General features: G+C 40.1%; 1 long non-coding RNA gene across 1 annotated transcript; it reads left to right on the forward strand.

Moving 5' to 3' along the window:
• Window positions 1–380: 380 nt before the first annotated feature.
• Window positions 381–17259, forward strand: LOC106574960 (uncharacterized). Its single transcript, XR_006767609.1, has 3 exons — window positions 381–680; window positions 14901–15077; window positions 17145–17259. It is a non-coding gene; the product is annotated as an uncharacterized lncRNA (long non-coding RNA).
• The last annotated feature ends 4631 nt before the right edge of the window (window positions 17260–21890 follow it).

The raw sequence follows: 21890 nt of genomic DNA on the forward strand, positions 1-21890 counted from the left end.
CGACATTCATTGATAGAAAATGATCTGGTGAGTTTAATAAAGGTGTTATGTAAAGGTCGTATAAAATGTGTTATATATGGAGTTTCCTCGGACAATGAGGTTCATCTTCTTATGCAGAAGATTCCTGGAGTGTTTGGAGCGCTAAACCGTGTGTAGATGGAAAGAAGGAGGAAAGTCAATCGGTTTTACTGATGTTGGAAGAAGAGTATCAACCTACTAATCTTTTTTCCCCATTAGCCGCTGCAAAAGCATCAGAATTGTTCACTTCTTTCCTTAACTTCTCAAAGCCCGGCTTGGTCTGATTCCCAAGCGTTCTCGCAAGTCTCGCGTTGTTGCGTCTCTTGGTTTAGGAACTCTGTGGCTGTAGTGGGAGAACAGGAAGTTCCGGTCAGGCGCGCATCATTCTTCATAACAAAGAAAGCGCCCGAATTGTGCAGTAGAGACGATTACTTTAGTCTCCGTTTCAAATTGATTGCTACAGGTATGTAATAGCACGTTTAAACTTTCTAATATCGAAAGAACATGTCATAAAAAAACGTTAAGGTATTATCACGTTTAGTTAAGGTTTAAGGTTCTATTTTTGTGTCAAACTGAGTGAGTAAAGAACGCAGTCAAACACGAGCTGAATGTCAACATTAAAGATGAAGAAGAGGAGAAGATTGGGAAATCTGTTTCTCATGGTAAGCACAGTTTCTATCTAACTAAGTTTATTCATTCCAACTTCTCACTGTGTATGAACAGTTACTGTAGAACTGTTTCATGATGAACTGTTTCAATGAGAAGGTAGATGTTTTTCCTGTGTTGCTCAGTTGGTAGATCATGGTCCTCTCATCGCCAGGGTTGTGGGTTCGATTCCCATGGGGGACCAGTACGAAAAAAGTATTAATGTATGCACTCATTACTGTAAGTTGCTCTGGATTTGAGCGTCTGCTAAATTACTAATGTAAATTTGCAGTACGTGAGGAGATAAAGAACATTCCTTTCTTCATTACATCTGTCACATTATTATGAAGTTTACGGTAGTCCCCCAGTCACGTGGTGTTTGATGACAAACACACAACGAGAAGAGACCGGAGGCTTGTGAGTCAGTTACTGTTGTGCAGCATGCGCCATCTAATTACAGTATGGAATTCACAACTAAATATTTGCCAGCTAGATATCTAACATCTGTTAAGTTAACAGTCTACAATGTGTTAAATGCTCTGCAGTTGTCTATTTGGTTTGCTAATTTAGTAGCTAGTTAGCTACCTAGCTAAGTGGTTAGCTTCTTCTAAAATCAAGCATTCGCTTGGTAACAGCAGAGAATGCCCTCCTGGATCAAGAGCCCTGCAGGCTAATATTCGTTTGGGGGTGCAGAAAACTGAGTAGTGTTTTTGAGTTACTTGTATAGTTTGTCAGAAACTGTACAAAATGTTCGCAATGCGCTCACTAGCATTTAGTATTCTCTATGAGGATTCCTTAGTTTTTGATAGCATTCTGCTAAGTGACTTTTTTAAACAGCTGTAGTCAACTTGTGCTCTAGGTAATAGATAAAGCACATCGCGTTCATAAATTTGCCCGTTAAGATAATTTTTCATAATGAAACTTACCGGTACTAGTTTCGCAAAACAGTGGTCTGAGCCAGTAACGTGTGTCAAACGGTGGCTATAAAATATATTTTGATTTAACACTTTTCTTTTTGGTTACTACATGATTCCATTTGTGTTATTTCATAGTTTGTCTTCACTATTATTCTACAATGTAGAAACATATTAAAAATAAAGAAACCCTCGAATGAGTAGGTGTTCTGAAACTTTTTACCGGTAGTGTATATCTGCAGAAATAAGACCGATCCTGCTTGTGTTGCCTGTTTGTTTTTAACAGCCTACTGATTCCGTGAGCACAAAGCCTCACGCAACATGTCGGATAAACAATTAAAAAAATTCAGCTGTTTTTTAAAATCTTTGCTATGCTGTAATAAAGGCTTAACCAAACGTTTCAACAGACTCAGTTATGCTTATAATTTATTTAGTGTTGTTTACATTGTTCCAAATAGTCAGAACATTTTTCTTGTAATCTAACAGCACCTGTTTGGCACACATAATATGCACACAGTGTTTGCTCCTTACCTTCTTTTTCTTGATCTCCAGAATTTTCCACAACTAGTCACATTTATTCCACACATCTGACTTCCCCTTTACCTCCTGAGCAACCAGTAAACATTCTCCCGTTTCGAGTTTGTCACGTCCTCTGCAACCATTTTGCTGTTACAGTGTTTTGAGTTTGTTATAACCAATTTATTGATGTGATTATGATATGCTGTAGGTTTGGCCCTATTGGTCAGGTGCATGTGATGTATACATGGGTCACAAAGAGAGCAAAAGTTGAGGCAATAGATAATGTTTTTCCTTAACAAATGAGGGATTTCAGCAACAGAACTTTTCAGTCAGAAATGTCTAATTATGTTTTAGCTTCAGCAATATGGACAGTGTGATGAACACTGTTGATGTTCTGTGGTGGTCGCTGCAGCAGGAAGAGAATTGATTGAACAAAACATAAATGTATTGTATAACATAATGTCCTAGGCGTGTCATCTGATGAAGATCATCAAAGGTTAGTGCTGCATTTAGCTGTGGTTTTGTTTTTTGTGACATTATATGCTAGCTTGAAAAATGGGTGTCTGATTATTTCTGGCTGGGTACTCTGCTGACATAATCTAATGTTTTGCTTTCGCTGTAAAGCCTTTTTGAAATCGGACAGTGTGGTTAGATAAAGGAGAGTCTTGTCTTTAAAATGCTGTAAAATAGTCATATGTTTGAAAAATGGAAGTTTTTGTATTTTTGAGGAATTTGTAATTCACGCCACGCCTATCATTGGATATTGGAGCAGGTGTTCCGCTAGCGGAACGTCTAGATGTAAGAGGTTTTAAGGAAAATAGCATATAGTGCTGCCTTAAACAAACTGTAACCTTGAACTAAATGGTTTTTGAGTCATTTATGCATTTATCTACTATAGGTTAAGTATTTAGCATCTGCTAAATGACTTAAATGTAAATGTAAAAGTATTGTGGAGCTCCTGCACCTAAATATAAACCATACCGGCACCCAAAATGTTTATCGGCAACTATTTCAGTCCAAGTCAAACACTGAATTAGATATTTGAACAAGAAAAAATATAATATATTCAATAGAGAATAAAGACATTGCCAGAACTTTCAAGAAAATAACTGTTGTGTCTGTTTCTCTTGTACTACTCGCCGACTCAGGTATAATGCACTCCCAGGACTTGTAGTTTACACCCAATGTTATTTTGGTTCCAAATAATCCATAGTTATATCCAAATAGTGGCGTTTTTGTTCTTGCGTTCAAGACACTATCCGAAGGGTGACGCGCCGGCGCGTATCGTGACAAAACATTTCTAAATTATCCATTACCATACTTCGAAGCATGTCAAACGCTGTTTAAAATAAATTTTTATGCGATTTTTCTCGTAAAATAGCGATAATATTCCGACCGGGAGACGTCGTTTTCGTTCAAAGACTGAAAATGTGAAATGGACTCTTCACGTGCACACCCGTTTCATTGTTCTCAGATCGACCACTATCCAAATGCGCTACTGTTTTTCAGCCAGGGACTGCAGAGTCATCATTCCCCGTTCTGGCGCCTTCTGAGAGCCTATGGGAGCCTTAGAAAATGTCACGTTACAGCAGAGATCCTCTATTTTCCATAAAGAGGCTATAGAAGGCCAAGAAATGGTCAGAGAGGGCACTTCCTGTATGCAATCTTCTCAGGTTTTGGCCTGCCATATGAGTTCTGTTATACTCACAGACACCATTCAAACAGTTTTAGAAACTTTAGGGTGTTTTCTATCCAAATCAAACAATTATATGCATATTCTAGTTTCTGGGCAGGAGTAATAACCAGATTAAATCGGGTACGTTTTCTTTCCAGCCGTGAAAATACTGCCCCCTATCCTAAACAGGTTAAAGTTCTATGAAATTTGTCTGTATCGTTACTAACCCTTGTGATAGTGAGTGGAGGATGATATAGGTCATAATTTTCTTGACTTATGAGATACTTTTAGAATAGTTTTATTCTCCTTTTGTATTGCACAGCCTACTTATATGAATACGCACAGGTATCCTAGTGGTTAGAGCGTTGAGCCAGTAAACGAAAGGTTGCTGGATCGAATCCCTGTGCTGACAAGGTAAAAATAAACTCAGCAAAAAAAGAAATGTCCTCTTACTGTCAACTGCGTTTAGTTTCAGCAAACTTAACATGTGTAAATATTTGTATGAACATAAGATTCAACAACTGAGACACATGCTGAACAAGTTCCACAGCCATGTGACCAACAGAAATTGAATAATGTGTCCCTGAACAAAGGCGTGGTTAAAACAGTCAGTATCTGGTGTGGCCACCAGCTGTATTAAGTACTGCAGTGCATCTCCTCCTCATGGACAGCACCAGATTTGCCAGTTCTTACTGTGAGATGTTACCCCACTCTTCCACCAAGGCACCTGCAAGTTCCCAGACATTTCTGGGGGGAATGGCCCTAGCCCTCACCCTCCAATCCAACAGGTCCCAGACGTGCTCAATGGGATTGAGATCCGGGCTCTTCGCTGTCCATGGCAGAACACTGACATTCCTGTCTTGCATGAAATCAAGCACAGAACGAGCAGTATGGCTGGTGGCATTATCATGCTGGAGGGTCATGTCAGGATGAGCCTGTAGGAAGGGTACCACATGAGGGAGGAGGATGTCTTCCATGTAACGCACAGTGTTGAGACTTTCTGCAATGACAACAAGCTCAGTCCAATGATGCTGTGACACACCGCCCCAGATCATGACGGACCCTCCACCTCCAAATCGATCCCGCTCCAGAGTACAGGCCTCGGTGTAACGCTCATTCCTTGGACGATAAATTTTAATCTGACCATCACCCCTGGTGAGACAAAACCTCGACTCGTCAGTGAAGTGCACTTTTTGCCAGTCTCGTATGGTCCAGCGGCGGTGAGTTTGTGCCCATAGGTGAAGTTTTTGCCGGTGATGTCTGGTAAGGACCTGCCTGACAACAGGCCTACAAGCCCTCAGTCCAGCCTCTCTCAGCATATTGCAGACAGTCTGAGCACTGATGGAGGGATTGTGTATTCCTGATGTAACTTGGGCAGTTGTTGCCATCCTCTACCTGTCCCACAGGTGTGATGTTCGGATGTACTGATCCTGTGCAGGTGTTGTTACACGTGGTCTGCCACTGCGAGGATGATCAGCTGTCCATCCTGTCTCCCTGTAGCGCTGTCTTAGGCGTCTCACAGTACGGACATTGCAATTTATTGCCCTGGCCACATCTGCAGTCCTCATGCCTCCTTGCAGCATGCCTAAGGCACGTTCACGCAGATGAGCAGGGACCCTGGGCATCTTTCTTTTGGTGTTTTTCAGAGTGAGGTGAAGGGTCCATCATGGTCTGGGGTGGGCTTTTTAGCATTTATAGAAAATCACCACAAACGGACTCAGTCAAACTTAAATGAATCATTCCTTATTATCAGCAAGCTAGAGAGGTTCCAAGAAACTTAAAGTACCATAGTACATGTCGGTCGGGAGCTCTGCCGGGGCAGTCCTGGTAGTTCTCCTTTATACTGCTTACACAGACAAGCTATATTTACATGATTTAGCTTATTAATTAATTATTAACATTTTGTTGTTGCATGTGCTGAGACCTTGAAACTGATATGTTCCTAGAACATTGTTGGCGTACTGCCAATTGGGCTGAGGAGGAGGTCACAGTCTCCTGTACGAACCAAGAACATTTTTCCTCACATTTTTAGAGGGCAAATAGTTGGCAGGGAAATTTTGTATTAATTAGCGTATCAATGAATTGAATGTATGTAGACTATGCATGGCCTCACACCAGTACAGTAGGTGGTGGTGTATGCACCTAAGAGTTGAATGCGATCCGCCAACCAAATCCCAAAGAAGAAGGACGCAAATGCACATCGCTTGACCCGTATGGAGAATGTGAAAAAAGAGCAAAGTTTATATCTATTATTGATGTTTGATGAAGAGTATCTACCACCCTATGTAAAGCTGGGATATATAAGATACCCCATAAGAGAGTTGGTGTAAAACCCGATGCAACGCAAGAAATGTATAAAGTTTGGCCACATGTCAAGTGTTTGCAGGCGGAAGGAATATGTTATTGTTGAGTATGTGATTGTAAAATTATGCAACTGTGGTGGGGGTCATTTTCAAATTCCCAGAGTGCCCTGTTAGGGTGAAAGAGGTTGCGGTGTCAAGGATCAGGACTGTACAGCAAATCTCCTACAGTTGAAGTCGAAAGTTTACATACACCTTAGTCAAATATGTTTAAACTCAGTTGTTCACAATTCCTGACATTTAATCCTAGTAATAATTCCCTGTCTTAGGTCAGTTAGGATCACCACTTTATTTTAAGAATGTGAAATGTCAGAATAATAGTAGAGAGAATGATTTATTTCAGCATTTATTTTTCATCACATTCCCAGTGGGTCAGAAGTTTACATGCACTCAATTAGTAGTTGGTAGCGTTGCCTTATTGTTTAACTTGGGTCAAACGTTTCGGGTAGCCTTCCGCAAGCTTCCCACAATAAGTTGGGTGAATTTTGGCCCATTCCTCCTGACAGCTGGTGTAACTGAGTCAGGTTTGTAGGCCTCCTTGCTCGCACACACTTTTTCAGTTCTGCCCACAAATGTCCTATAGGATTGAGGTCAGGGCTTTGTGATGGCCACTCCAATACCTTGTCTTTGTTGTTCTTAAGCCATTTTGCCACAACTTTGGAAGTATGCTTGGGGTCATTGTCCATTTGGAAGACCCATTTGCGACCAAGCTTTAACTTCCTGACTGATGTCTTGAGATGTTGCTTCAATATATCCACATCATTTTCCTACCTCATGATGCCATCTATTTTGTGAAGTGCACCAGTCCCTCCTGCAGCAAAGCACCCCCACAACGTTATGCTGCCACCCCCGTGCTTCACGGTTGGGATGGTGTTCTTTGGCTTGCAAGCTCCCTCCTTTTTCCTCCAAACATAACGATGTTCATTATGGCCAAACGGTTCTATTTTTGTTTCATCAGACCAGAGGACATTTCTCCAAAAAGTACGATCTTTGTCTCCATGTGCAGTTGCAAACCGTAGTCTGGATTTTTTTATGGCGGTTTTGGAGCAGTGGCTTCTTCCTTGCTGAGCGGCCTTTCAGGTTATGTAGATATAGGACTCGTTTTACTGTGGATATAGATACTTTTGTACCTGTTTCCTCCAGGATCTTCACAAGGTCCTCTGCTGTTGTTCTGGGATTGATTTGCACTTTACGCACCAAAGTACGTTCATCTCTAGGAGACAGAACGCGTCTCCTTCCTGAGCGGTATGACGGATGCGTGGTCCCATGGGGTTTATACTTGTGTACTATTTTTTTTGTAAATTGCTCCCAAGGATGAACCAGACTTGTGGTGGTCTACAATTTTTTTTCTGACGTCTTGGCTGATTTCTTTTTATTTTCCCATGATGTCAAGCAAAGAGGCACTGAGTTTGAAGGTAGGCCTTGAAATACATCCACAGGTACATCTCCAATTGACTCAAATGTCAATTAGCCTATCAGAAGCCTCTAAAGCCATGACATCATTTTCTGGAATTTTCCAAGCAGTTTAACCTGTTATGGCTAGGGGGCAGTATTTTCACAGCCGGATAAAAAACATACCCGATTTAATCTGATTATTACTCCTGCCCAGAAACTAGAATATGCATATAATTATTAGCTGTGGATAGAAAACACTCCAACGTTTCTAAAACTGTTTGAATGGTGTCTGTGAGTATAACAGAACTCATTTGGCAGGCCAAAACCTGAGAAGATTCCATGCAGGAAGTGCCCTGTCTGACAATTTCTTGCCCTTCTTGATTATCTCTATCCATCACAGAGGATCTCTGCTGTTACATGACACTTCCTACGGCTCCCATGGGCTCTCAGAAGGCGGCAAAAAGCTGAATCGTGGCTTTGCAGGCTCTGGCTGAAAAAAAGTAGCGCGTTTGGGTAGTGGCTGGTTACACTACTGTGAGACTCAGGCGCGTGCCCGAGTCGACCGAATGCTTTATTTTCTTTTGTCTGTTTACCTAAACGCAGATTCCCGGTCGGAATATTATCGCTTTTTTACGAGAAAAATGGCATAAAAATTGATTTTAAACAGCGGTTGACATGCTTCGAAGTACGGTAATGGAATATTTAGAAATCTTTTGTCACGAATTGCGCCATGCTCGTGACCCTTATTTACACTTCGGATAGTGTCTTGAACGCACGAACAAAACGCCGCTGTTTGGATATAACTATGGATTATTTTGAACCAAACCAACATTTGTTATTGAAGTAGCAGTCCTGGGAGTGCATTCTGACGAAGACAGCAAAGGTAATAACATTTTTCTTATAGTAAATCTGACTTTGATGAGTGCTACATTTGCTGGGTGTCTAAATAGCTAGCCGTGATGGCTGGGCTATCTACTCAGAATATTGCAAAATGTGCTTTCACCGAAAAGCTATTTTAAAATCGGACACCTCGATTGCACAAAGGAGTTCTGTATCTATAATTCTTAAAATAATTATGTTTTTTGTGAATGTTTATCGTGAGTAATTTAGTAAATTCACCGGAGGTTTGCGGGGGGTATGCTAGTTCTGAACGTCACATGCTAATGTAAAAAGCTGGTTTTTGATATAAATATGAACTTGATTGAACAAAACATGCGTGTATTGTATAACATAATGTCGTAGGTGTGTCATCTGATGAAGATCATCAAAGGTTAGTGCTGCATTTAGCTGTGGTTTTGTTTTTTGTGACATTATATGCTAGCTTGAAAAATGGGTGTCTGATTATTTCTGGCTGGGTACTCTGCTGACATAATCTAATGTTTTGCTTTCGCTGTAAAGCCTTTTTGAAATCGGACAGTGTGGTTAGATAAAGGAGAGTCTTGTCTTTAAAATGCTGTGAAATAGTCATATGTTTGAAAAATGGAAGTGTTTGTATTTTAAAGGAATTTGTAATTCGCGCCACGCCTATCATTGGATATTGGAGCAGGTGTTCCGCTAGTGGAACGTCTAGATGTCAGAGGTTAAAGGCACAGTCAATTTAGTGTATGTAAACTTCTGACCCACTGGAATTGTGATATAGTGAATTATAAGTGAAATAATCTGTCTGTAAACAATTGTTGGAAAAATGACTTGTCATGAACAAAGTAGATGTCCTAACCGACTTGCCAAATCTATAGTTTGTTAACAAGAAATTTGTGGAGTAGTTGTAAAAGGAGTGTATTTAAGAGAGTTATAGGGGCAAGAGGCCACAGTTCTGAAGATATGGTGGTGGATGCACTGCAACCAGTTGTAAATGTTGTACGTCAATCAAGTGATCTGCATACACTTATTGTGAAAGTGGATATTTTAGTATTTATAACCACAGTTATTAATTATTTGCACAAGAGGTCCAAGAAGCTAGACATCATATCTGCAGCTGATATGTTTTTGGGCCTCCAAGACTACAAGGACTACTGTCACCAGATAATGTTCCGCTCTTACAGGATCCTTCTCAGCCTGTGTAGGGACCTGATTAGAACAGAAAATCAGGCTGATTTAGTTTAATTTACATTTCGTTATTGATAGTTTTTGTATGATTTAAAAAATATATATACTGTTTACCCTGAACAAACATATAAACTCAACATGTAAAGTGTTGGTCCCATGTTTCATGAGGTGAAATAAAAGATCCCAGAAATGTTCACACACAAACTTATTTCTGTCAAATTTTGTGCACACATTTGTTTACATCCCTGTTAGTGAGCATTTCTCCTTTGCCAAGATAATCCTGAGGTTCTGAGGTACCAGGACGCATTAAATAAAATACCTTTATAATAAAGCATTGCATGCATTATCATGGCTTTAGCGTACTGGCATAGAGCAGTGGTGTGGAGACACTTGCTGAAGTTGTTCATTTTTTTTTGTAGCCTAGAGTTCAGGAACATTGTGGCCTTTTATAAACGGATTTCATGCAATTCTACATTTTAGATGACTGGAAACAAATGACCAAAATAACAGGCTGCTTTGACACTGACAAACAGAGAATCTGAGATCAATAAAAACAACCTTGTCTCTAATCCATCAATAGCCTAGGCCAGGTGTGTGGAGAAACACATTGTACAATATGAGGAGGAAGTTATAGTCCTTAGCCTGTTAGGGCTAGGGGGCAGTATTGACACGGCTGGATAAAAAACATACCCGATTTAATCTGGTTACCACTCCTACCCAGTAACTAGAATATGCATATACTTATTACATATGGATAGAAAACACCCTAAAGTTTCTAAAACTGTTTGAATGGTGTCTGTGAGTATAACAGAACTCAAATGGCAGGTCAAAACCTGAGAGATTCCTTTACAGGAAGTGGCCTGTCTGACCATTTCTTGAACTTCTTTTCCATCTCTATCTTTTACTAAGGATCTCTGCTCTAACGTGACACTTCCCACGTCTTCCATAGGCTCTCAGAGCCCGGAAAAAAACAGAATGTCGTCATTCCAGCCCCAGGCTGAAACACATTATCGCCTTTCTCAAGTGGCCGATCAAGGGACTCTGGGCTTATGCGCATGACCCGACCGCCCCCGCCTTTGTGATTTTTTTCCTCTGTTTGCCGAAAAGGAGATTCCCTGTCGGAATATTATCGCTTTTCTCACGAGAAAAATGGCGTAAAAATTGATTTTAAACAGCGGTTGACATGCTTCGAAGTACGGTAATGGAATATTTAGAATTTTATTGTCACGAATTGCGCCATGCGCGACACTTCTTTACCATTTCGGATAGTGTCTGGAACGCACGAACAAAACGCCGCTATTCGGATATAACGATGGATTATTTTGGACCAAACCAACATTTGTTATTGAAGTAGAAGTCCTGGGAGTGCATTCTGACGAAGACAACAAAAGGTAATCAAACTTTTATAATAGTAAATATGATTATGGTGAGTGCTAAACTTGCCGGGTGTCTAAATAGCGAGCCCGTGATGCCGGGCTATGTACTTAGAATATTGCAAAATGTGCTTTCACCAAAAAGCTATTTTAAAATCGGACATATCGAGTGCATAGAGGAGGTCTGTATCTATAATTCTTAAAATAATTGTTATGCTTTTTGTGAACGTTTATCGTGAGTAATTTAGTAAAATGTTAGTAAATTCACCGGAGGTTTGCGGGGGGTGTGCTAGTTCTGAACGTCACATGCTAATGTAAAAAGCTGGTTTTTGATATAAATATGAACTTGATTGAACAAAACATGCATGTATTGTATAACATAATGTCCTAGGGTTGTCATCTGATGAAGATCATCAAAGGTGAGTGCTGCATTTAGCTGTCTTCTGGGTTTTGGTGACATTATATGCTGGCTTGAAAAATGGGTGTCTGATTATTTCTGGCTTGGTACTCTGCTGACATAATCTAATGTTTTGCTTTCGTTGTAAAGCCTTTTTGAAATCGGACAGTGTGGTTAGATTAACGAGAGTCTTGTCTTTAAATAGCTGTAAAATAGTCATATGTTTGAGAAATTGAAGTAATAGGATTTTTAAGGTTTTGAAAATCGCGCCACAGGCTGCAAGTGGCTGTTACGTAGGTGGGACGCAAGCGTCCCACATAGCCCATAGAGGTTAACAAGCTTTCCAGTTTCACTGACTCACCCAATGATGTGCAGCTCACTCACCGGCCAAAAGCTTCTCTCTCTTGCTTTACTTTGTAAAACATGCTGTTTGCTCAATAGACCTATTTGGAAGTTGATAACTTGGTAACATACAGACAGATTAGTATTTTATTTTCAGCAGGATCCATTTGCTTTACAACCTGTGTTTTCCAGTGACTGTATTAGAAATATTGCTAAAGGCCTGTTTTGGCTGCATGCTGTTCACTGACAGATTTGCCACACGTTCCTGACTGTAGACATGCCTTGTGATTTGGCAACACACAATCCACAACTAGTCCATTTAAAAAATGTTTTTGCTATTGATCCTCTGTGGATAAATTCTAGGCTTACTCCTGGTGCAGTATTGGGAATACTTATTTCCCTCATTAAAATGCAAATCAATTTATAAAATTTTTGACATGCGTGTTTCTGGATAATTTTTTTTGTTATTCTGTCTCTCACTGTTCATATAAACCTACCATTAAAATTATAGACTGATCATTTCTTTGTAAGTGGGCAAACGTACAAAATCAGCAGGGGATCAAATCCTTTTTCCCCCACTGTATCAGGCACGTTTTCACATTACGTTTTTTAGGAGGCATGACAATTACAGAGGAATCCAAATGTAATTACTCTGATTGCTTTTATTAGGATTTTTACATTGCAAACAGTGGACAAAAAAGTGGTAGGCTACCTGATCCTGGCAAATGGGTTCGGGAACGAAAGACTACAAAACAGAGGTGCCGGAAGATCTGACTAAAATTAAGCACCGCCCTTCTCATATAATGTGGTAGGGCCATCCCAAGGATCCCTGAATGCATGGAAAATATTTTTTATAACTAATCCAAGATTAGACCACAGCCGGTCGTTTCCAATGGAACAGATCAGTCATAGTGGGCAGAGCCAAGCACGAGTCAGCGAGATCCTACTGGTATGTTATACAACACATCTGCATATTTCTGTTAGGGAACTCCTCTGTGAAGCACTCGTGTGCAATAACTCAATTCGCCTTTACGTTCCTTCTAAATAACGCAATTATTTAACTTTTGCAAAGGGTAAAGTCTACAAAACTTAGTCCACTCTATTCACAACAGATTTTAGTTTTGGGAACAGAAAACTGTATTAAGATCAGGTGTTTCATAGATTAAAATTTTTTGCAGAATGTCGGCCAAAATCCATCTAGTTCCATCTTCTCCCACTGCCGGCCAGTGGGCTTCCTCTCACTACCATATTTGGTAGTGAGTGGAAATGCTAAGCGGATGCTTCACATTTATACATCTGGTGAAATATCTGTCTCATTGTTCAATCTGTGGCTTCACTGTGGTAGTGGGGGAACAGGATGTTCCAGGCAGGCAGGCATCATTCTTCACAATAAAGAAACGCCAGAACTGTTATGTTAAGAAGATAACCTTTGTGTCGGTTTCTATTTATTACTGCAGGTATGTAAAAGCACGTTTAAACTTTCTAATATCAAAAGAACATGTCATACTATGCTAGGTAACATCTGTTAAGGTATCATCACGTTTGGTAAAGGGTTGATGTTTTATTTTTTAGTAAAACCAGGTGATTGTGATCAACTATTTTACAAGTCACATAGCTAGAAGCTTTGAGTTTGTCTGAATGGATGTACATCATTTCCTCAAGGTAATTTGAATAAAGAATCCATTTATTTGAGATTTCAGAGTTTGTTTAGCATGTTATTGGTTTTGTGTAAAATTCACGAGCTGGTAAAATGGCGCTGCCCACTGTCTGTGCGGGTGCAGGGAGACAATTTCACGGTCGCACTACAGGTTTGAAGCTGAATGTAATGATTATCATGTGTTGTAATATTCAGACACATTCAGTTGTTTCTATCTTTATAAATGTTACTATGGTGTGAACGGAAATACTATTGGTTTTTGATTGAAATAACACAGCGAAGACAAGGTTATTCAGGAAAATAGTACATAGTGCTGCCTAAAACATACTGCAACCTTGTACTAAATGTTTGAGTCATTTCGGCATTTATGTGAAGTTGTGGTGTCTACTATAGTTTAAGTGCACTTACGTTGTGTAGACTAATTTAAAGCATGTACTTTGTCTAATTTGAATTACCGTAAATTCCGGACTATAAGCCGCAACTTTTTTCCCAGGCTTTGAACCTTGCGGCGTAAACAATGATGCGGCTAATATATGGATTTTTCCCGCTTTCAATTATTATTATTTTTTTTTTTTAAACACATTCTGTGACGTGCTCAGTTTTTTGGCGGCATGAAGCTTTCATTAGACCAATGAAATTGCCGAACGGGTTAAGGTCAAACAACTTTTTTGTTTACTGTTTAGATTAAATCGAGCGCTCTCAAACTTCCCATCATTCTGATTACGGTAGTCATTTTGTCACCCTCATCATGGCAAAGACACGGAGAAATGCATGTGATGCAGCTTTCAAGTTGAAGGCGATTGATCTGGCTGTTGGAAAAGGAAATGGAGCTGCTGCACGGGAGCTTCGTCTTAATGAGTTGATGATAAGACGTTGGAAACAGCAGCGTGAGGAATTGACTCAGTGCAAAAAGACAACTAAAGCTTACTGCTAATTTTACATTTTTTTGTTACAAGCTGTGTTTCGTTAAAGCCTATTTATTTTTGTTACAAGCCGTGTTTCGTTAAAGCCTGTGTAAAGTTCATTTGTTTCAATGTACCCGGTTGGCACCTGCGGCTTATAGACATGTGCGGCTTATTTATGTTCAAAATAATATATATTTTTTTAATTCAGTGGGTGCGGCTTATATTCAGGTGCGCTTAATAGTCCGGAAATTACGGTAAGTAATGTTTTGTTGTCAATGCTTAGCTAGCAGATTTATTGAAATGAGATCAGTGCTTGACTTGGACAGGAGCTCACCGGAGCTGAGTACCGTCACCTCAAATTTCTACAGTTTGAGCTCATGTTCCTCTTATAGAATATTAGTTCAACAGTATTGTGGAGCTCCTGCACCTAAATATAAACAGTGCCAGCACCTATTTCAGTCCAAGTCAAGTACTGAATTAGATAATTGAACAAGAAGAAATATCATATACTTTTAGAGAATAAAGAAAGTGCCAGAACTGTCAAGACAATAACTTTTGTCTGTTTCTCATTGTTACTACAGAACGACTAGAATTCGGTCAGAGGCCGGTTACATCAATAGTGAGGACAAACCTAGCCTACCTCTCTCATTCCAGACTATGTCCAAACCTACATTCATTCACTGGGTCCTGATTGTGACAGTGGAGCCCAGTTTGCACTGCAGGATCCAGAGATGGCATCAGTGAAGCTGGAAGACTGCAGTCAAACACTGGAGCTGAATGTCATCATTAAAGATGAGGAGGAGGAGAAGATTGGGAAATCTGTTTCTCATGGTAAGAGCAGGTTCTATCTAACTCAGTTTGTTGTTCATTCCAACTTCCCACTGTGTATGAAAAGTTGCAATGGAACTGTTTCATGATGAACTGTTTCAATAAGAAGGTAGATGTTATTTCATGCTACTGAGACTTGCATGGTTTGACACCAGTTTTGCCAACATTTGTTTTATTCACTGGGTTATCTGGAGTGATCAGAGAGTAGACTAAGGAAGTGAAGTAGACAAACTGCCAGTGTTTTAAAGTTCTATGAAATGAGTCGGTGTAGTTACTAATCCTTGTGATAGTGAGTGGAGGCTCATATGGCTCATTTATGACTTACTTTTAGAATAGTTTTATTCCCTTTTGTATTGTACAGCCTACTGATATGAATACATATGTCACCCGGTACAGCCAGAAGAGGACTGGCCACCCCTTTGGGCCTGGTTCTTCTCTGCGTTTCTTTCTAACATCCTGCCTTCTAGGGAGTTTTTCCTAGCCACTGTGCTTCCACATCTGCATTGCTTGTTCATTGGTGTTTTAGGCTGGGTTTCTGAAAAGCATTTTGTGACAACTGCTGATGTAAAAAGGGTTTATAAAATAAATTTGATTGACATGGACAGTACCAGTCAACGGTTTGGACACGTACTTATTCCACCCTTTGCCTTGATGACAGCTTTGCACACTCTTGGCATTCTCTCAACCAGCTTCATGAGGAAGTCACCTGGAATGCATTTCAAATAAAAGGTGTGCATTGTTGAAAGTTCATTCGTGGAATTTCTTTACTTCTTAATGCGTTTTAGCCAATCAGTTCTATTGTGACAAGGTAGGGGTGGTATACAGAAGATAGCCCTATTTGAAAAAAAGAGCAAGGCCATATTATGTCAAGAACAGCTCAAATAAGCAAAGAGAAATGACAGTCCATTACTTTAAGACATGAAGGTCAATCAATGCGGAACATTTTGTAGAACTTTGAAAGTTTCTTGAAGCGCAGTTGCAAAAACCATCAAGCACTATAATGAAACTGACTCTCACAAGGACTGCCACAGGAAAGGAAGACCCAGACTTACCTCTGCTGCAGAAGAGAAGTTCATTAGAGTTACCAGCCTTAGAAATTTCATGCCAAATAAATGCTTCAAAGAGTTCAAGTAACAGACACATCTCACCATCAGCTGTTCAGAGGAGACTGCGTGAATCAGGCCTTCATGGTCGAATTGATGCAAATAAACCACTACTAAAGGACACCAATAAGAAGAAGAGATTTGCTTGGGCCAAGAAACATGAGCAATGGACATTAGACTGGGGGAAATCTGTAATTTGGTGTGATTAGTCCAAATTTCAGATTTTTTGGTTCCAACTGCTGTGTCTTTGTGAGATGCAGAGTAGGTGAATAGATGATCTCTGCATGTGTGGTTCCCACTGTGAAGCATGGATGTGTGATGGTGGGGTGCTTTGCTGGTAACACTCAGTGATTTATTTAGAATTCAAGGCACACTTAATAACCAGCATGGCTACCACATCAGTCTGCAGCAATATGCCATCCCATCTGGTATGGGCTTAGTGGGACTCATTTGTTTTTCAACAGGACAATGACCCAAAACACCCCTCCAGGCTGTGTAAGGGCTATTTGACGTAGAATGAGAGTGATGGAGTGCTGCATCAGATGACCTGGCCTCCACAATCCCCCGACCTCAACCCAATTGAGATGGTTTGGGATGAGTTGGACCGCAGAGTGAAGGAAAAGCAGCCAACAAGTGCTCAGCATATGTGGGAGCTCCTTCAAGACTGTTGGAAAAGCCTTCCAGGTGAAGCTGGTTGAGAGAATGCCAAGTGTGCAAAGCTGTCATCAAGGCAAAGGGTGGCTACTTTGAAGAATCTAAAATATATTTTGATTTGTTTTAACACTTTTTTTTGGTTACTACATGATTCCATATGTGTTATTTCATAGTTTTGATGTCTTCACTTATTCTATAATGTAGAAAATAGTAAAAATAAAGAAAAACCCTTGAATGAGTAAGTTTGTCCAAACGTTGGACTGGTACTGTATATCACACCAACTGACTAGTTCTTCTGATGTTGTTCACACAGGAAACCATGTTGACACATTCTCTACATCCAGAGAGCAACAGCAGGAAGATCATAGAGCTAAGAGGTCTCATCACTGCCCACATTGTGAGGAGATTTTCCCATTTCTATCAAAGCTGAAAATACACCTGAAAATACACACAGGAGAGAATCTGTATTCCTGTACTGACTGTGGGAAGAATTTCACAACATTAAATGTTCTGATCATTCATCAGAGAGTGCATGAACGGATACACACAGGAGAAAAGCCTTACTCCTGCTCTGACTGTGGAAAGAGTTTCTCTCTACTGAGCAACTTAAAACGACATGAACGCATACATACAGGAGAGAAGCCTTACTTATGCTCTGACTGTGTAAAATGCTTCACAACATCAACTGAGCTAAAACGTCATCAGAGAACACACACAGGAGAGAAGCCTTACTCCTGCTCTGACTGTGGAAAGAGTTTTTCTCGACTGGGCACCTTAAAAAGACACCAAGGTAAACATAAAGGACCACTGATTTGACTGTGGAAAATGTTTTAAAACAACAGCTGAGCTAAAAGGTCATCAGAGAACACACATAGGAGAGAAGCCTTACATCTGCTCTGACTGTGCATCACGTTTCTCTCTTCTGTGCCCCTTAAAATGACTTGAACGTGTACACACAGGAGAGAAGCCTTATCACTGCACTGACTGTGAGAAGAGATTCTACAGATTGGGCCATTTAAAAAGACACCAATGGAAACATAAAGGAGAGAAGCCTCATCAGTTTTCTCAGACCAGCTAAGATTAGACACTCCACTTAATTCTCATGTCATTAAATAATTGGCAACGTTGAATTGGATCAAATGAAAAAAGCGTAGAACACTCTATTGTAATCCTATAGTTTCTCACTGTGAGAGAACTGTGCAGAGGAAAGGGAGCGTTATAAAATGTTAGCCTCTCTTTACTTTACTGATCAGTGTGCACCTTGTCAGTTTTGGTGTGTTTTGTTAGGTTATACTGTAAAGATATTGAGATGATCTTGGATTTGCCCTTAGGGTTGAATATCCTCTGTGAGGCGTATCACAATGGAGTGGTTGACTGGGTGGTACTGCTTCCATGAGATGGTTGACACAACATACACTGAGTGTACAAAACATTAAGGACACCTGCTCTTTCTATGACATAGACTGACCAAGTGAACCCAGGTGAAAGCTATAATCCTTAATGATGTAGTTTTTATTATGGATTTATTATGGAGAATTTGAACAACATTGCCTGGTCTGATGAATCCCTGTTCCTGCTGTTTCACACTGATGTGAGGACTAGGGTATGGAGGAAATCATGAGTACATCCATCATGCCTCGTGTCATCTTTGCAGGCTGGTGGTGATGGTGTGGAGTTTGTTTTCAGGGCACACACTGGGCCCCTTGATAGAAGTGGAACAACGTTTGAATACCACAGGATATCTAAACATCATTGCCAATCAGGTGCCTCCCTTCACGGCAGCAGTGTATCCATCTGCAAATAGATTTCTTCAGCAGGATTATGCCCCATGCCACAAGGCTTGTCCAGGAATGGTTCCAAGAACATGACAGTGAATTCAGCTTACTGTAGTGGCCTGCCGAGTCACCAGATCTCAATCCAATTGTTCATCTGTGGGAGGAGATGGAACAAGCTATTCGGAGTAGAGATCCACTCCCAGCCAACTTGACACAATTGTGGGAAGAATTGGGCCAGAATCCCTGTGGAACGCTCTCAACACCTTGGACAGTCTATGCCCTGACGAATTGGGGCTTATTCTGAGGACAAGGGGGGTGCAACTCAATATTAGGAAGGAGTTCCTAATATATTGTACACAGTGTATATCAGATAAAGATGGTGTGATGATCATTTTTTTAGCGTTAGTTTGGGTGGATTATTTTCTATTACTCAACTTGTGTTTAATGATAAACAGTCTATGAATCTACTTGTGTTTATTAAATTGTATTTTAATAGTAGATTCATTATTTTAGTCGTTGATGATGGATGTATTTGAATAACTGTATTGAAGTTAATTGATCTGGCGGCAGGTAGTTTTACAGACGTGTTTAATGCGTCTTATTTATACACTTTTGTAATATTTATGAAATGCATATTGTTATATTTGGTAGTACTTATTTGTTTTTCCTTTGTCTCCAACCCCTTTTGATGTGTGGAACGGATGTGGGTGGGGCTAGGTCTACATAAGGGTGCTAATTTCAGAAAATTCACAAAAGCTCTGACGAAGGCCGTTAGGCCGATACATAAGCTTATTAAATATCAGTGATACTATCAAGAGCAGTGTGCGGTTTGCTTTTTCCTTCATCTTGTTCAACTGTTGCATGCACCTGCAAAAAATGTTGCTCATATGCTCAGAATTTTATATAAAGGTGGTATAAAAGGTGTTATATCTGGAGTTTAATAAAGGTGTTATATAAAGGTGTTATATCTGGAGTTTAATAAAGGTTATATAAATGTGTTATATCTGGAGTTTAATAAAGGTGGTATATAAAGGTGGTATAAAAGGTATATAAAGGTGGTATAAGAGGAAGATTCCTGGAGGGGTTTGTATTTGTGTATTTATCAGGGATCCCCATTAGTTACTCTTCCTGGGATCCAAACACACCAACGCATCCACATGACATATAAAACGACAGATGAAACAGTGAACTATGTTTGTACTGAATGAGCTAAAGATAAAACAGTACATATGACATCCCTACACCACCACACCCCCACAACACAAAATGTTCAATACCACCATACAACAATATCACAATGTGTGCTTATGCATGTGTCTGTACCTTTGTGTGTGTCTCTTCACAGTCCCCGTTGTTCCATAAGGTGGTATTTTTACCTGCTTTTTAAATCTGATTCTACTGCTGGCATCAGTTACCTGATGTGGAATAGAGTTCCATGTAGTCATGGCTCTATGTAGTACTGTGCGCCTCCCATAGTCTGTTCTGGACTTGGGGATTGTGGAGAGACCTCCGGTGGCATGTCTTGTGGGGTATGCATGTGTTTCCAAGCTGTGTGCTAGTATTTTAAACAGACAGCTCGGTATATTCAGCTTGTCAACAGCTCTTAAAAAAACAAGTAATGATGAAGTCAATCTCTCTTCCACTTTGAGCCATGAGAGATTGACATGCATGTCATTAATGTTAGCTCTCTGTTTACTTTTAAGCTCTCTGTTTACCATGCTGCCCTGTTCTGAGCCAACTGCAATTTTCCCAAGTCCCTCTTTGTGGCACCTGACCACACTACTGAACAGTAGTCTAGGTGCGATAAATCTAGGGACCTGCCTTGTTGATAGTGTTGTTAAGAAGGCAGAGCAACGCTTTATTATGGACAGACTTCTCCCCATCTTAGCTACTGTTGTATCAATATGTTTTGACCATCACAGTTTACAACCCAGGGTTACTCCAAGCAGTTTAGTCACCTCAACTTGCTCAATTTCCACATTATTCATAAGGAGACGTAGTTGAGCCACATACGTTTTTCCAGCAGCAGACTATGATCGATAATGTCAAAACATACTGAAGTCTAACAAGACAGCCCCCACAATCATTTGATCATCAATTTCTCTCAGCCAATCATCAGTAATTTGTGTAAGGGTTGAGTGTCGAGTGTCCTTCCCAAACATCATTATTTCCAGAAGTTTGTTGACAGGCTGATTGGTTGGCTATTTGAGTCAATAAAGGGGGCTTTACTATTCTTTGGTAGTGGAATGACTTTGGCTTCCCTCCAGGCCTGAGGGCACACACTTTCAAGTAGGCTTAAATTGAAGATGTGGCAATATCATCTGCTATTATCCTCAGTCATTTTCCATCTCGATTTTTTTTAACCTTTATTTGATGAGGCAAGTCAGTTAAGAACAAATTCTTATTTACAATGACGGCCTATTGGGGTCATTGTGGGTTAATTGCCCTGTTCAGAACAACAGATTTTTACCTTGTCAGCTCAGGGATTTGATCCAGCAACCTTCCAGTTACGGGCCCCAAGCTCTAACCAGTAGGCTTCCTGCCGCCCCTAGATTGTCAGACCCCGGTGGCATCTTATTGTTGAAAGACAACAATCATTTTTTTCACCTCTTCCACACCGACTTTACGGAATTCAAAAGTACATTTCTTGTCTTTCATAATTTGGTCAGATATACTTGGATATGTAGTGTCAGCGTTTGTTGCTGGCATGTCATCCCTAAGTTTGCTTATCTTGGCAATATCAGTTGGGTTTTGTGATGAATGAGCATCTGATTCAATGTATGAAGGAGCCGAGTTGGCTTTTTTTCCCAGAATTTTGTTTAATGTGCTCCAATGCTTTTTACTATCATTCTTTATATAATTTCACTTTGTTTCATAGTATAGTTTATTTTTATTTAATTTAGTCACATGATTTCTTAATTTGCAGTACATTTGCCAATCAGTTGGGCTGCCAGACTTATTTGCCATACCTTTTACCTCATCCCTCTCAACCATGCCATTTTTCAATTCCTCATCATTACAAGGAGATTTAACAGTTTTTACAGTCATTTCCTTAATAGGTGCGTGCTTATTAGTAACTGGAATAATCAATTTAATAAATGTGTCACGTGCAGCGTCTGGTTGCTCCTCATTACACACCACAGACCAGAAAATATTATAGAAATAGCATTTCACAATCAACATCTTGATCAACTCTATGCAAAGGAGATGTGTCCTGCAGGAGGCTACGACCCCTTCTCATGCAATGTGGTAGGGCCTTCCCAAGGATCCCGAAATGCACGGAC

The sequence above is a fragment of the Salmo salar genome, unplaced genomic scaffold, assembly GCF_905237065.1.
Source record: "Salmo salar unplaced genomic scaffold, Ssal_v3.1, whole genome shotgun sequence".
In the NCBI taxonomy this organism is placed as follows: Eukaryota; Metazoa; Chordata; class Actinopteri; order Salmoniformes; family Salmonidae; genus Salmo; species Salmo salar.